Source organism: Passer montanus, unplaced genomic scaffold, assembly GCF_014805655.1.
Source record: "Passer montanus isolate IOZ18808 unplaced genomic scaffold, ASM1480565v1 scaffold28, whole genome shotgun sequence".
NCBI classification, from domain to species: domain Eukaryota; kingdom Metazoa; phylum Chordata; class Aves; order Passeriformes; family Passeridae; genus Passer; species Passer montanus.
The window spans coordinates 9324828-9336956 of NW_024367483.1; the positions used below are offsets into that span (position 1 = coordinate 9324828).

At 36.4% G+C, this 12129-nt stretch overlaps 1 protein-coding gene across 7 annotated transcripts in view; it reads left to right on the forward strand.

Annotated features, from left to right (window-relative positions):
* LOC120504096 overlaps positions 1 to 12129 on the forward strand; it is a 280389-nt gene that overhangs the window by 248359 nt on the left and 19901 nt on the right. The window lies entirely within an intron of this gene.

Genomic DNA, 12129 nt, shown 5'->3' on the forward strand with positions numbered 1-12129 from the left:
GTTTTGTGCTGTTGAAATAGCACACAGTAGTCAAAAATATATTACTAGATTTCTGAGTTTGTTATTCTACTCAGCAAAAGCAAATGTGGAGTTTCACTTGGTCTCATCCTTTGTTTAACTTCCTTGCCTTGAAGACAGTTGAAGCTCTTTAGAGATTTTTAGGTAAAGAATGTGTTAAAATACTTAAAAAGCAACTCCAAAAAAAGGTCTTCTTCAAAAATCTGTCCCTTAAACATGACAAACAGTGTTTAATAATCTCTAAAACTTGTTTAGTGAAATTTTTCAGCAAGAGACTTGGGATAGGTCACTTAATTGATAAAGCTGGAATAGAAGTGCACTTGAAGTTTTTCATATCTTTTGGATGTGGTTTCATATGACATTCACTTATCTATTGAGAGAGGCTTCTGATATTTTTAATAAAACAAGCATTAAATACATATGGCAGGCCCTGTTTAAATGTGGGTATTGCTTTTATAAAGCAGTTAAATACAAATTTGAAAAGCTAATGCTTTTGTATTACACAGTACAGAAGAATGAAATTGTTTCAGCTTTGGCCTTCACATAGTAAAAATATTTACATCAGAGTGATCTTTTTGGTAGATTTTAATTTTGCATAAGGTTTCTGGATATTTCAGTTGTAATTCATTGTAATACATATCATGTATATAAAAATTTCAGGTTAATTTTTTTGAGTTTTTTCCCTTCACCTCTTCTTTTATGCTAATTCTAGAAACAGTAAGAGTAAGCCTCACACTGATGAACTCTTCTCAAGAATGCTTGCAAAATCTGACTAAAAACTCAAAAAAGAGTCCTTTTTTTTTGTTTTCTAGAATGTCATCTTCATGTTCAGGAATTCCTGTCTCCTTGTGCCTTCTTTTGCAAATATGATTGGCATGATATTTTATCTCACAGCAAAATAAGCATGGATCCTTTACTCTTATGGGCTTTGTTGCACCTCCTTTTGAATGGAAATATGTCCCCCATAAACACCTGTATTCTGGAGGTATTCTGGATAAAGTGGTCATCTGGCTTGAGTAAGGCACCAATATGCATCAACCATTGCACCAAGAGCCTCATTGAAAAGACACAAATGCAGAACATCAGACTAATCCTTTTTCTAAGAGTCACAACAGCCTTGTGTACTGCTTTGCTTTCATGGCTGGGGAAAAAAGGAGTGGTGCATTTTCTTGTATTTTCTTGTGCATGTGGTTAACATACATATATTATGCTTGTATTGTCTTTATCTCAATGTTATGAGTCACTTCAACCTAACTTTAGGTCCATGGTTGAGAATTATTTACGTGGGTTAATCTGTGGTTTATCTGGGAAATGCAACTCCCTTCCTTTTACTTTTGGTCTCCACTTTTTTCACTGGTCATTTTTTGATTCTTCATTTACTGACATCATGATAATACTGGCAATGGATGTAGAATCTACTGCAGATATACTGGCGACAGGGATGCATTGGGAATGCCCTGATGGCTGCAGAGAAAGAGATTGCTGTTATGTTTATAAGGTTAGCAGAAACCAAAGTTTACTCAAAACATCTTCTCCCTGAGTCCTGTCAGTCATGACTCTTCAGCTTGGGAAGGAGAATAAAGTTGTTTATTACTGTCACCTTCGTAGGTCTGCCTTGAGATTCTGGGGTTGAATTTGCTCAAACTCTGTGTGACTCATTTTTCAAAGCCCCTGGACAACAAAGGTAGTCTAAGGTTCACTTCTCCTTGACAAAAACCCAGCCTTGTAGCTACTGCAATATCAAAGCAGATTTGCATGTCTGAGAAAAGATGACTGTCAGTCACACATATCTTTACGTATATTTGCTGTCAGGGGTTTTTCTTGGCACTACACTGAAATGAGCAAAAGAACACAATCCCAAAATTCTCCATTTCAGCCATTGCAATTAGTTTGCTGAGACAAATTTGTTCATTTCCCATGTTAGGAAGAAACCATCAGATGGGAACTTGACCATGATAACTTCACTGTTGCTTGAAAGAACTTTGCTTTAAACTATGGATAGCATTTTGGAGTATGCTAAATCCATGTAAATGGCTGGTTTCCTGGAAAGTTTCCCAAGAAAGATGTTCTGCCTGGACCAGGAAGTAGATTCCATGGTAGATGGAGACATCTTAAGTGTCTCTGGTATTTGCCCCGGGGTGAGAATCATTGGCTGCTATTCTATATAACAGCTTGTCCAGCAAACCTTGCACTTTTAGAGAGTATTTTCATCTCCACCTTTTCAAAAATCCTAAGTGCACTTAGTTTGCACAATTGAAGGGGATTTATTCCATAAGTTCCTTGAACCCGCAGGTTTGCCTGTGTCAGCTGAGCATTTTATTGGGAGGAGAATTATTTGGGGGTAGAATTTTTAATAAAGTAGGATTGATACTATGTTGAGCTAAGTTGTTTGAGAGCTGCTGCTGAGGCTGACATCCCTGTCGGAGGACATCCTTGTGAGCTGGGGCACAGGAAGCAGTGGACCAATGTAGCTGTTCAGCTCTATTCTATGTTCTTTTGTCCAAATGTTAACTTTTGATCCTTAGGCTAGATTTTTCCAATGGTATGTATTTTACCATATCCACTTCTAATTTCTTCAGCTCTACTGCAAAATATATCTATTTCCATGTTGTGCATTGTCAAAAACTCAGGTCAGACCACCTAAATCATGTGTTGCACTTGTGTCTCATCACGGGATAGGAAGGTAGTGGCTGAAAATTCCCAGCCTCTTCTGTTCACAGCCCACACACACTTGGAGATGAGACTGCAGGCTTGAGTCTATCTGAGGTACCACAGCTGGTAGTTTGGCTACTGCTCTAGGGAGGATTTTACTTGAGAAGTATTATTTTCTTTAGACAGCATTTACTCAGGATGTGACTTGTGAAGTACATAATTCCTGTGGTGATAAAGGCATTTTTGTGAGTGATTATTATTAAATATTGCAAAGCCTACTGCTCTTCTTAAATGTTTATCATCTGATACAGGAAGAATTTAGAGGTATTTTTATCATTATTTTGGTTTTGAATTGTAGTAACAGAATGGCCAAAATGTAAATTTTAGTGATGAGTCTAAGAACCTAACTCATACTTAGTGAAACATTTTGAAGCAATCCTGCTCTTTTCCCCAAAATATCTTGGGCATTTAGGAGCCAGCATCTTCTTGATTTACAACATCTGGGCAAGTTTTAAAAGAGAAACCTCAGGTGCAAAGGCATTTTTACAGCTTTTTGAGCCAATGACAGGATGTTAAACATATAAAGTGGTTGGAGCTGCCTCTAGGTTGTGCTTCTGCATGTTGAACATGGAGGGCCAATACACTCTTAGCCTTAATTTCTCTCCTCTGGCTGTTGTGAAGAAAGGCAATATAAACAATGCAGCCAGAGAAAACAGGCACAGCCTGCACACCTGATACTCCTCTTGATGCCGCTGCCAGCCATGCGGGTGCTCCAAGGGGACATAGGACTCCTTTCCTGCCCTTGTCCGGCGCTGTGGGAGGAGTTGTCTGCTGTGGGAGACAGTGCTGGCCCCAGCCTCCTGTTTTTAGGGCAATGGTGTCAGGGAATGCTACCAGGCACTCCTGCCTCCGTCCTTAGCACCAGCAGGCACCGTCCTGCCAGGGGCACCGGGGAGCCCTCATGCACTGCTGGGGCAATCACCACCCCGCCAAGGACAGGGACGTGCAGAGTCGTGCCCAAAAGGAAGGAAATGAGTGTAGCATTGAGTCAGTTTGGGGTTTTTTTGGCTAAAAAAGTCCAAGTGTTGGTCTGTGGCAGTAAACACGCAGGCTGCCTAATGAATGTACTATTTATCAGCCGTGTGAGCTGCTGGAAATACCAAAGCGGATAAGAGCTGTGCTTCAAGGCCACGGGGCCGTGCCCACACTGCTCCCTAAGCCAGGAGCCAAGGATGTGGGAATCCTCTCCAAGGGGCGACCCTGGGAGTCCGGAGAGAGGGTCAGGCTGTGCTCATCTCCAGGCGAAAGGAGGTTTGTGCTAAGGATCCTTCTCATATGTGAGGAGAGACTGTTTGTTCTTGCGTAATTTGATTTGACTCTAATTTAATGACAGTTCTTAGCGGGCAACATGATTTGCAAGGCTGATTTCAATTTTTATTGATTGGGCCTTTAATTTACTTGGACTTGCACTCAGAAGCTTCATAGGAGATTTAATGAAAGTCTGCAAAACCAGCTTGGTAAGGAATTTTTTGATAGAACTTGAACTCAAATACTTCAATAACAAGTCATTCAGGTGCAGTGTGCAAATATTTTAAGAAAGAAAATTCTTAGTTAAACTTCACTTTTTAAATAGCAGATTGGCAATTCCATTATTTAAAACCCACCTTTCTGGTGGATTTTTTTCCCACAAATTCTCACATTCAGTATCTATTCAAAGGTAAATTAAAGGTTTTATTTATAGAATTTTGCATAATGGGCTTAAAGGGGACATCTTGGAGATTATAATTGCAAAACTCTAATGGAAAATAAGTAACTTATAACTTCTGGAAATCTGTTATTTCATTCATTAGTCGTAAGTTTTCCAAGTGCAGAAAAAGTTCTGTAAAAGCATCTGCAACAGTCTCCTATTTATTTTCATGCTGCAGGTGTTTTTCAAAGTAAAGATTGAAAATCTTACAAAGAGATTATATTATTTTAAAGTCTATCAGTAATTTTATAAAGACAAGATTTCTTTATTTTTTATATTTATAAATTAATATTCATAAATTTGAGAAATGAATGCTTCAAACAGAGAGGAGCTAGGAAGAAGTTAATTAATTACAATTTTTTTTACATTTTCCAAAACCAAACTTTTGCCCTTGAACCAATGAATGAAAAAAGCAGCAAGAGACACAGAGTGTATCTGTATGGGAAGAAGGAAGGAATAGGGAGAATGAATTATTATGTGATAAGAAGTGTAAGATGATGTAAGAGAAGGAAGGCATTTGAAGCTGCACATGGAATAAGAGAGAGACTACATTGGAACTGCAGTCACTGCTCTTTTGCACTTAGAGGAGCTCTGGGAATGTAGGCACAGGAGTTCAGGAAAGTAGAAGAAAAAAAGGAACTTGATAGATATGGGGAAAGGACATGAGGATATTGCAACTTCACATTGTTGTTCTTCATTGACATTGGTGCATCTTGGTAACTGTGAAATATTAAAAGAAGGAAAGATTTACAGGCAAAACTTCATATTTGTAAACAAACAGAACATTCCCTTCTGGCAATAAGTTTTTGTATTTCCTGGTCGATTCCTATTTATTTTACAAGCAGAAAACCCCATTATAATATATAAATTTGGAGGGCAGTAACTATGAAAAGTAATATCCGAGGGTAACTCAGATTGAAACCATCTCAATATTATCCCCCCACTACTGAGAATTAGGAAAGAGAAAATATAAATCTAAAGATAAACTGAAAATCCAGAACAAAGGCACACAGATAGCCATAACTCTGACTAATGTAGGCAATATAGTAATATAGTAATGATGCTGGTTAGTTCAGGTTAGTCTAAGACAACTAACACTAAATGTGATTATATTATGGCCATATTATGTCTGCATAGTGTCATCATAAGGGAGAATTAATTCACAGGAGTGTGCCCTTCCCTTGGCATCTGCTCAGTTTATTTGCGTAAATGAGAAATGTAAAACTCCTAAAAGCCTGAATCAAAAAGAATAAGATAACCCCAGCTTTTATATGAACTGTAATTAATTTGCAGTCCGTTACCACAAAACTTAATTTAGGGAAATTCCTAGTTAGAATCAAGAATGTTAAACATTTGTGTGAATAAGAACAGTATGTGCAGTGGTGCTAGAAGTAGCAATATTTCTGATTCAAACCATGCATTGAAGAGATGTTGAGGTTCCAGAACTTCTTTCCCTTTAAAATTATGAGAGAATGAAGTTTATGGACTGTTGATCACTTCCAGACACAGAACGGTGGTCTATTAGTCCATTTCAGAGTGTAATAACAGTTCCACATGACAAAAATTAATGGAATATCTCATTAATTCCCTAAATGTCACTAAACTGGTCAAGTTGTAAGTTTCCATCTCCTTGAAGTAAATTTAGCTGCTTCCAATTTTTCAGTTTTGTGAAAACATCTGCAGAATATGGAATCTGTTAAAACAGCATGGTCTACATTGGGAGATACCAATTTTGATTTAACCTGAGCTATTTCTATGAAGGAGATCAGTTTTTTCAGCATCCAAAAAGAGCTTGCAGATTTACATTCAAGACTGTTTTGAGGATAATTTTTGCCTCTCTATTCTATGCATGAACACTAATTTCTCTATCCAATAAAAGGAGGAAATGTGAATATTTATGATATGAGACAAATAGTATTATTAGGTACTTTCAAATTTCAGTTTTGTGTTACAAGGTTATTTGCTTCTTAAGTGAAATGGCTAATCAATAAAACAGGCTTTTGCCATGGCTCTGAAATGAAGATTAATCTTTGTGTAAGGTATCCTCAAAGCTTTTGTTTTAAACAAATAGTAGCATAACACAAAGTGAAGTCAAATATTCATAGGAATTCTTGCGAGGGGAAAAAAAATAATAAACAATATTTTCTTCTAAAAGACAATCTTAATTTACCAGATAGTAATTTCTCATTGAAGAGAATTACAGTAATTTTACCATGTTTTTAACATTGCATTAGAGGATTGTACTGACTTCTCTGATCATCATCAGTTGTTTCTCTTCTCTCCATTTGATAGAACCACAAAAAAAGTCAGGCCTCAATTTACTGTTGCTTTATGTCAGTGCATTTTATATACTGCATCTCCAACACAGCTCCCCATATGTGATGTTACATTTTTAAGACCTGATAGTAAATTTCTCCCTGAGTGAAGTCTTGAATGTAGATTTATTTCAGAGCTAGTGATCATGAAAACAGGATCCCTGCATAAAGAAAAGTGTTTACTAATGTAAATCTATAGTTCAATAACATATATTAAATTAGGAAATACTGAGAAAGTCAAATTCTCAAAATGTATTAAGTACATTGCTTCCATTTATGTAATTTTTCGCTCACAGATTTTTGAATGTGAGTAGATCTTCAAAAATACCTTTAAAAACCTTAAAAAACAGAAAGCCTCGCTATAAGGAGAAATAAATAAAATCCTTGGTGATTTTAAAATATTCAAATAAATTCAGTCCCAGTCACTTTTATCATTAGGGTCCATAGAATGATATTGGAAATACTGAAAATGTAATTATCTTTGTTAATTGCAATAACTTTTGAAAATAATTGTTCTAAAAATTTGTGTTTGTGTTCAGATCTACAGAGGACTTCATAAGCTTTAAAGCTTCTTTAAACTTTAAATCTGTGGATTGAAGCAAATATATACATATTTGACAAATACTTAGAAGTGTTCATTAATGAGAACATGTACATTGAGTTCTAACTCTGTGGAACATGAGGGAGTGAGAGCATTTCCTAACATAGATGTCGGGGCTTTTGTTTGGGTTTTTTGATTTTTGGGGGGTTTGGAGTGAGAGCATTTCCTAACATATAGATGTCGGGGCTTTTGTTTGGGTTTTTTGAGTTTTTGGGGGTTTTTGTTGTTTTGGTTTGGTTTTTTGTTTTGTTTGGGGTCTTTGTTTATCTTCCACAGCCTTGATCTTGAAAATTTGTTAAGGAATCTAAAAAGGTTTTTTTAAAAATGGTGGAATGGTGGTAAGTGATCTAACAAACAGGTTAAAAGGGTGCAAATTCATGTAATTTATACTAAATTTAGAATCTTCATGTTTCCTATGAATTTAAAGCTCCTTAATAAGAAGACCCCCGTGTTTCTTCCAGGATGAAATTTTCATTAATATAGTTTTACCAGTTCATTACTTTGTTCATATATATTTTCTTCCTTTACTGTTAAATAAAAACAAGGTAAATGATAAATCATTGCAAGAACATGGTGAATCCTTGTCTCTTCTTTAGCTCTAAAAGCTTTTCTATATCCTGGAGGTAGGAGTTCCCCCAGATACCAAGAAACAGTTGCATGCAGACAGACAATAGTTCTGTGCTTTATTGAGATAGTTAAGTGAGGACTAAATACTTACTTATTGAGCATTATTGAGTTAAAAATAATTAAAGTATAGAAAGTGTACAAATGAAGTCTTAACAATTTCAAGTTCTTTCAGGGACAAAACAATTTTTCATTTTAACTTTAAATACAAAGTAAATGGAAAAAAAATTATTTACCTAAAAACCCCCCAACAAGCTGGCAAGAGAAATGGGCCTTGTTGCTAACAGTAGTAGTAGTCAAGGGGAAAAGAGAAATGCATAATTAATGATCATCTATTAGACAAAGAAAATCAACCCATGATACTCGACTCAGTAATCCTAAAAGTCCTTGTACTTATGTGTCTTAGCATCTTTGGAATAACATAGTCCAAGAAGTGTAAATATTAGTGTTCATATGAAACTGCACAAAACCAGTTCAAAGTAATTCAACAGAAGAATATGAAGGAAAAGGGAATAAATATAAAATGGAAAGCATAATATAAATAATCTTCACGATTTTTCACCAGATAATGTTTGTCAGCTGTTGTAGTTGTCTAAACTGTTGCCTTTTCACCAATCTATATATTTTGTGGGATAAAATCTATTATCTAAAGGTAAGCCAGCTTTATATACAGCAGTTCAATGGCATCCACTTTAAAATATTACTATCATCGGTATATGAAAAAAGTAAATCTATTTACTGCCAGGGCTACAAGCTACAGCATTTTGAGAAATTCAACGTATTCGCATTTTCAGTAGAAAAAATATGATGTACATTTAAGTGATACACATCCATGAATAAGACATTGCAATTACATTCATCAAGTGTTAGGGAACAGTTAGAGAAACAGGCTAATACACAATATTACAGAAGTCCCTCCTGTTCCATGATTACCTCACTGAAGTCTTTATGGACATTTGTACTCGGGAAAACAATCAGATTTGCTTTGAAAGCAAAGGTCCTTGTGTCTTTCTCCATTCATATACCTCTATTTAATAATTTTCCATAGACAGCTTCTAACAAACAGGATGTACCTAGGAGTGTGGCATCCTTTTGTGACATGATACCCACAGTGAAAAGCAGGAGCTTGGCACAATTTAATAGTTTGTCCAAGTTCGTGCTAGATGTCATTGTCAGCATTGGGATCAAGGGATGAGCCCTCTGGTTTGCTAAAATGATGACTAGTCCAAAACACATATTTATGAAAGTCGTTTCTGGGCAGTACATTAAAGGCCTGGTGCCTGTGCTCTGAGTTAAACAGCACCATCTCACAGTTTGAAGTCTATGTTTCATGTTGGAATGTGTTTTCTCTATCAGTGTGATGTTTTCACATTGTGTTTTATAATGTAGTAATTACACAGCTTGCCCCACAGTTCTTCTTGAAATTAATGCATCTCTTGTATTTAATAATAACACACGTTTAATAAGACTATTTCGTTGTCATAAATATTAAAAGCTACATAATATATGCACATATAAAGACTGCAGTAATGAAGGTGTTTAAAATAAACAACACCAATTAAAATTCAAGTGCTGAATCTCAGTGGATCATGAAAGTAAAAGTAGCTGTACAAATAAAACTAAAATTGCCTTTGTTGTTCTTCATTGTCTAAAAGGAGAGGACTATGGCATGTGAACAAGATGGAGCAGTGATGGGAAGACCAAACTTTTCTCTTTAAATAATCTGCAGCATTGACTTTCCATTATGGAATCTGAAGAGATGCCCTTGCCCACAGCATTTAACTTCACCTGTTCTGTATCCTCTGTGCCCCGGCCCTTTTTCTGTGGAAAGGACCACTAGACCTGCCAGACACGGCCCTAAGAGCTCCAGGTCCATCTTGGGAAGAGCTCTGCTGTGGAGGGAAGAAAGAAAATGATCATTAGGCTATTTTCCAGACATATCCTGGGGTTGCAGGAACTCCAAGTGATCCAGGCACCGCTGGACAAATCCCAGCCATCCTGGCTGGACCTCGTGTGCAGCTGAGCATTTCCTACTCAGTCCTAGGCAGTCTCAAAGAGACAACTGAATTATCTGAAGGGATGTAGAGCAGCCCACAATAAAGGAGGCTGAAAATTGGATTAAATCCATTTTACTTCCACTTGCCACAAGGTGTGAGCAGTATGTTCTGCACCTTAGGAATAAGAAGTTTAAAGTATTTATGTGAGCATTGTTCTCTTTACTCTGTAAAGCATGTGGTAAAAGGCCCTGTGTAATCTCAAATTGCAATATTCAGATACAAATTTTAAGAATCCCACAGCTGTGGAGATAATGTTTGACTTTTGAATGGGAAAGAGTTTAGCTGTAAAATTCTCAGTTCAATATTATAAAAGTAGTAGAAGTACAGAAAGGTTAAGATCAAAAAGTGCCTAGAAGTGTGGACTTTTATTCTGATTTGGGTGACTTTGCTTGTTATATTTGGGTGCTAATGTAATTAGATGGTCTCAATCTCTCTGGTCTGTGAAAGTGACAATACCTCTCCGTTCTTGCATTAAAGAAATGTACTTTTTCGAATAATGTGATAAAGATTACAAACATTTCTTATTTATATGTGGCCGTGTTTGTTCTATCGACAAATGAAGAGTAAAGACTCTTCAGTATTGAAGAATTGAATAGTACTGTGACAAGTTTTCAGAAAGCTGTTATAGATTAATCTAGTGAAGTTTATTTCTGCACAATAGGAAGAAATTGAGATTAGGAATTAGAGGAGGCTCTATTTAAAGTAAGATGCTGAAATGCTAATATCAGCTACCAGGTCTTTTTTTGGAAAATATATTAATTCCTCACTATTCTATTAGCTCTCTCATTTGTGTCTTTTTCTTTTTTAAATCAATTATTAGAAAATAAGGGAAAAATGAATCAGTCAACATAATATTTGGACTTCAAAAATTTTCTCCACAGGAGCAGCTGTTAAGGAAGTTAAGTAGTCACTGGGGGAGAGGAAAATCCTCATCATGGAGTGAAAATTGCTGGATGACAAAGTCTAGAGTAAAAATATATAGTCATCCTCCACTGTGACTGAAAGATCAAGTGGGCTGCTTCACTGCTTCATGTTATGATGTTTGTTATTTAATACATGGAAATAATGGAAAGAAAGTTAGGCAATGAGATGACAGCACCTGCAAATGTCACAATTAGCTGAGTTGCTCAAATCCAAAACACACCATGTGGGGAACTTCAAAAGGGAGCCCTGAGATCTACAGCAGTGGATGACACAATGTCAAACAAAATTCAACAGTATGAAAGCTTGCAGGCACTGAAAGAAGTAATTTGAACTATTTGTGACCTCTCTTGGGTTCTAAATTAATTTAGAAATAGCAGAAAAAGAGATCAAGTCATTGTGGACAACTCAATAAAACCTGTGATCTCTGTTAAAGTTTCATCAGCCTTTCCCCTCCCCTTATAAGTTCTCTAAATAAAAGGATCCCCTCACAACAAAACAAGAATCAATGGCAATATGACCCTGTCTGCAATAAACTACATCCAGTACAGCCAATAGTATATAATGCAGCATCTTCTCTTATTCTGACTGCTGTGATAGAGAAGAAATAAGCAATAAGAGGAAGAAAAGAACCCATTTCTTAATAAATATGTTGTGTCTCTTTCTAAAGTAGTATGAGTGAAGATTTAGCAAAAGTGAGGAGACACAAATTTTACCTATGCAGAAATAACACATTTCTCATTAAATAAGTAACTAAATGCTAGTCAATGCAAGAAGGTTCCAAACTTGTAGGTTCTTGCATTTGTGAAAGCAATTTAGATGTGTAAAGTCAGACTGAGATAAAACTGCTTCTAGTACCAGCCATTACAGGGTACTGATCATCCCATAAAGACTCTTCTTTCTCAGAAATCCAGAAAGGGGAGGTGTTGATGAAGATCTTAATTGAGCCCTTCTGTCTCACTGTTCCCTCTGTGGGGCAAGATTTACCCTGTTTTTGCCACTGTTGAAAGAGCTAAGGGTTTTCCCAGGACAGTCCTTGTTCTTTGCTTACATTTTAGTCATTACTTAGCACAGCTAAGGTTCACAGTTATCCCTGTAATTAGCCTAGCTGCATCCTCTGCATCTGCTGGGCTACATGTGTCTCTTTCCAGTCCAAAGGTAAGGGTAATAGTAAATCTCATATGCTATAAAAAA